Source organism: Dipteris shenzhenensis, chromosome 13 (assembly GCF_047967505.1).
Source record: "Dipteris shenzhenensis isolate YYH24624 ecotype China chromosome 13, Dip_SZ_1.0, whole genome shotgun sequence".
NCBI lineage: Eukaryota > Viridiplantae > Streptophyta > Polypodiopsida > Gleicheniales > Dipteridaceae > Dipteris > Dipteris shenzhenensis.
In genome coordinates, this window is record NC_141608.1 from 52,897,464 (window position 1) to 52,902,961 (window position 5,498).

The following is a 5,498-nucleotide window of genomic DNA, read 5'->3' on the forward strand; positions in this document are numbered from 1 at the left end:
CGGGGCCTATACTCTTGATGAATGCTGGAAGGTGTTGTGGAAAGTGAGTTTTATATATATATATTGCCTTCCATATGAGGCTTTTTTTGCAATTTATCTTCTTATGCCTTTGCCTATAGAAGGCATTGCATGTGTAGCACTCTACCTTCTCCATCTCTCTCTCTATCTCCATCTCCATTCCCATCTTGGAACATTATCTCCATACTACATGTTTTGTTGAGCATGCAAGGCTACATGATTTTGCACTCCCAAGCTGTAGAGGGAGTTGTAATGGAGATTTCAGTACAAGAAGTTCTCTATTCCGAGTTATGGAGCTCATTTTATGATGATTTTCCCGTGATTTGAATCTTGCTCATTTTGAGTTTTGTATGAAGGTTACGTAACGTAGACCTTCCTTTAGATGCCCTCAAAGATACCTTTCAGGTACCATATTTTCTACCACTGCCATGCAGCTATCTGCTCAGCACACTATGAAGTCTAAGAAGTGCTTGCTCCACTTCTAAAAACCTTTCTAGCTCTTGATATAGGTTGGAAGTGATCGTGGCATGTCCGCCCAGCCTAGGCAAACACGGGGCCCACATCTTGATGAATGTTGGAAACTGATGTGGAAAGTATTGAGTTTGTTCATGTGTAGCCTTCCATATGAGGCTTGTTTTGCATGCAATATTCAGATGTCTTTGCTTACACTAGACATTGCATATGTAGCACTATCATATCCATATAGGTACATGACCTCCATCTCATGTTTTGTTAAGCATGCAAGGCTACATGATTTTTCACTCCCAAGTTGTAGTAGTTGTAATGGAGATTCCAGTTCAAGAAGTTGTTACGGCCCTCCTTTTTCGTGATTTGCCCATGCCTTGAATCTTGCTCCTTATGAGTTTTGTATGAAGGTTAAGGATGCCCTCAAACATACCAATGTGAGAGATCCTTCAGGTACCGTATTCTCTACCATTGCCATGCAGCTTTCTGTTCAATACACTCAGAATATCTTTTTGAGCTGGGTCATCTTCATCATGTAGTCTACGAAGTGCTTGCTCCATTTGTGAAATATGTTCTACCTCTGATAGAGGTTGGAAGTGATTCGTGGCATGTGTCACCCAGCCTAGCCATAACAAGAGCTACTGTTGTCAAGTTTTGAAGCTTCTCCATGCAAGCAAGGCTCAAGGGAATTCGTTCATTGTTGGACACAAGATATAGCACACCTTTCGACTTATCTCTGCTGGAGGTCGAACTATCTCCTGCTTGCTTAAGGATTGCCACAGCTACGTTCACAAGGCTAGCAAACAAGCGAAGCAACAAAGCATGCACAACAATGGCATAGACGATGGAACAAACACAAGACTGTAGTAGCAAAGACTATAATAAATAGCTCACACACCATACTATGCACTCATGCATAGCCGAGCAGATCGATAGACAACAGCAGCAGGCAGCACCGATAAACAAGGAAGAAGACAAAGATGACATGTGTCAAGATCATATCCGATTGGTCAAGACATTAGTGAAAGCTGAAGGAGATAATTGAGGTGAAGAATGAAGCCCTGGTACTCAACCTTGAGCTAAACTTGTACAGCATAAAGATGGACAAGGACAATTTGGCGCAGGACAACATCACCAAGGTGGAGGTGGTCCGGGATCAATCGGCTGCACTTGGTTAGGAAATAGAGTTGTCTCGGATCGCAAACTATTGTTGGGCATGCTTCCCCAAAGCACAAAGAGTTTTTGATGACCATGATTGCAGGACAGAGGTTGGCACTGATTATGTTTGAGGAATTGGTCCCATTGCTCCTGTGAGAAGACGCCCTGGGAGAAGAAATAGGAGGGACACGGCCTTCTTGGCAAAACGGAACAACAAAGGGATACCCGACGAGCAAATCGGATGAGGATTCGAGGTCTTTAAAGGCCAGATCTAACCGAAAGCACAGGACATGCTATGGCAAACTTGGGCACTTTCAGAGCAAGAAGGCATGACTTTTTGGTGCTATCGGTGATATTACTATCATTATGTTCCCAGGATTATTGTTGATAGAAGCATCCAAAAAGGCCAAACTAGAGGCAGCATGGGTAGAGGCAGCAAACATAATCAAGGACTTAGTGCCCAGTGTATGGCGAGGTGTTCTGCACTCCTGGTAACTCCGAGTGGTCAGGATTGGCACATAGACAATAATGCATCCAAGCACCATGATGAAAACCCAGGAGTGCCAGAGTTGACTCTAGATCCAACCTCACCCTGGTGATCTTCATAAGAGCCAGAGTTGCTTAAGAAGATTATAGTCTGTGATTTGCTTCCTCACATCCCTTAACTCCATCTACCAGCTGCAGCATGAATATTTGACAACAATATATAGAATCCAGCAAATTCCTCTGGTTCCAGCTCACAGGCCTTTTCTGCTGCATGATCTCCTTGTTCCACACTAAGATGCATTCTGCAAGCACCAAGTAATGTTGTCCATGATGTGGCATTTGGTTGGAAAGGCATACTTTTGATCAAGACTTCCCCCTCATCAAGACAACCTGCCCGCCCAAGAAGGTCAATCATACAATTGTAATGCTCCATTGTTGGTTGAATGCCACATTTTTTTATCATTGACAAAAAAATATCCCAGCCCTCATGTACTAGGCCAGAATGGCTACAAGCTGAGAGAAGGCTCACATAAGTGACCTCATCCGGAATCATGCCTTTCAGCCGCATTTGTCTAAATAGTTGGAGAGCTTCCTGGCCCAGCCCGTTTTGAGAAAACACTGCAATCATAGCATTCCATGTTGCGATGTCACGCAGAGGAAAATTGTTGAATACCCACCATGCTTCCTCCAAGTTACCACCCTTGCCATACATATTGATAAGGACAGTCCCCACAATAATATCTGATTCAACGCTACTGTGAACAATCTGAGCATGGATCTGTTTGCCTTTCCTTAAGCTTGCCTGGCTGGCACAAGCATCCACAATGCTGACAAAAGTGACCTTATCTGCAAGTAGGCCTTGCTGCTGCATCTCGTCAAAAAGTTTAAGGGCATCTCTGCCGTGCCCTTGTTGTGCATACACAGCAATCATTGTATTCCATGTGATGTCATTTCGTACGTGCATCTTATTAAACATCCTCCAAGCATCCACTACTCCGCCACACTTGCCATACATATTTACAAGGGCAGATCCAACAGAGACATCTGTTTCATATTCCATGCCGATAATGCGGACATGCATCTGCTTCCCCTCTGCAAGAGTTTGCTGTCTGCAACATGCGTCAAGGATGCTCATGAAGGTAACCTTGTCTGAGAACATGCCTTCTGTTTGCATTTGTTGAAAGAGCTGTAGGCCCTTGTTGCCTTTCCCCTGCTGGGTGTATGCCGCAATGATGGTAGTCCATGAGACAACATCACGATCGAGCACTTTGTCAAACACCCAAGTTGCATCCTCTAGGCTGCCACATTTGCTATATAACCTGATAAGAGCATTTGCCACAATAATATTTGAATCAAAGCCGCAGAGCAACACGTGTGTATGGAAAAACATGCCTTCAGCTAAAAGTGCCTGGTTTGCACATGCAGAAAGAAAAGTGACAAAGGTGATCTTGTTGGGCATCACACCAGCCACCTGCATGTCCATGAATATATGAAAGGCATCTATCAACTTCCCATCTTGGAGATAAATTGCAATCATGGAAGTCCAAGATACCACATTCCGCAGAGGCATGTCATCAAACATCCTGCGTGCCTCCTCAGGGCTGCCACATTTAGCATACATGTTCAGGAGGGCATTCCCCACAATACGGTCTGATTCATAGCCACCGCCCAAAACGCGGCTGTGCAATTGTTTGCCTTCTTGTAAGAATGCCTGGCCAGAATGCGCATTTAATACAGTGATGAATGTAACGTTGTTTAACATTACTCCCTCGACCAGCATTCTGTGGAAAAGCTGACGCGCTTTCTTCCCTTGTCCATGCCAGGTATATACTGCAATCATGGCATTCCATGAGACAACATTTCGCTCTGACATTTTCTCAAAGACAATAGACGCTTCTTCCAAGCTGCCACACTTTCCATACATAGTGATCAGCGCAGTCCCAACGATGACATCTGACTCAAACCCAAAATGTTTCAGACACGCATGCACTTGCCTGCCAGCATTAAGCTCGGACTTGCTGGTAAACGTTTTAAGAATGCCAACAAAACTGACCCGACATGGGATAACATCCTGAAGTAGCATTAGTTCAACTTGGTAAAATCATGCCCACTCAGATTTCCAATTAGACGGTTAACAGACAACTTCGTGACTCGTCTCTGCAAATTTCACCGTAAAGAACAGAAGCCTCTCTTAAGCATAGACTTAGCAAAGCGGAAGTCCACAGAAGGAAATCGTCGACGGCACCTTACTTGTATTCTAGGTTCGCACGTGTGATGTGCAGCTTATAAAGCTGGCTTCGATTGCTTAGACCAAGGGGTCTTAAAGGAAACCGAGATTCACCACCTTAAGAGCCCAGAATTGAGCATTTGTTCCGCCCATGTCCAAAGGTGGCCTACACGCTCCACGTTGTCATTTTGTGCATACCAAGAAAGCACATGATGTGCTCAAGAGTGCTTCAACTTTTATGGAGTAGATCGATAGTGTGTGTGTGTGTGTGTGTGTGTGAGAGAGAGAGAGAGAGAGAGAGCTCAAATAGAAAGAATTAATGGAGGGGATGAGTGTCCAAATTTGATTTGGAGGATAGGATGAGTGTCCAAAATTGATTGGGAGGACACTTTTTATGAAAAGAGGTAGCACTAATAGATGCTTGGGAAGCAAAGAGAAAGTGTGAATACGAATCGAACTAAAAAGAGCATGAATGCTCGTGGGCGCTACCTAGTCTAGCCCTCAAACAATAATCAATGCTCAAGCATGTGAAAAAACATATCTTAGGCGAATTTCAATGTCATGAGGACATATTGTATGACAAAAAGTTGGAAAAAATCAATTGCATTGAAGCAAGGATTCGTTATAATATGACAATCCAAATTCCTTAATAAGGCTTATTCTTTTCAATTGGGTTGACCTATTGTTACATTCCACCTTGCACAATGTAACAATAGCTCTACTAGCCCTCTTCTTGCTATTGCTAGTCTCTATTGCCTCCTAGAGGACTTTTGAGCCCTCTACATTGCAAGACAAGGATAGACATGTGAGAGACATTGAAAAGAAAAACCCATAAAGTAAACAAAAAGATCATGAGATCTAGTTGGATTTTAAAAACCCAAAAAGTATTTTGAGGTCGAAGAATGCTGTTAACCAACAATTCATATGTTGTAATAGCAAGCGGAGATATAGGAGAGGGTGTGAGGATTAGCATATGCTATTTGCCTTGGAGCCGATGGGCCCAAGTGGTTGTAACATGACATTAAGAGAGTTACAAGAGAGTACAAGGGTTGGCCCCCCTTCAAAAGATGAAGTGTATTTAAGGCCAAAAGTTTGACTTTGGTCTTCATTGTGTACTTGCAACATTGGAAATAGAAGCTCTCTC

At 43.4% G+C, this 5,498-nt stretch overlaps 1 pseudogene; it reads right to left on the reverse strand.

Annotated features, from left to right (window-relative positions):
• Window positions 1-1,537: 1,537 nt before the first annotated feature.
• LOC147895570 (pentatricopeptide repeat-containing protein DOT4, chloroplastic pseudogene) lies at window positions 1,538-4,527 on the reverse strand (annotated as a pseudogene).
• Window positions 4,528-5,498: the final 971 nt, after the last annotated feature.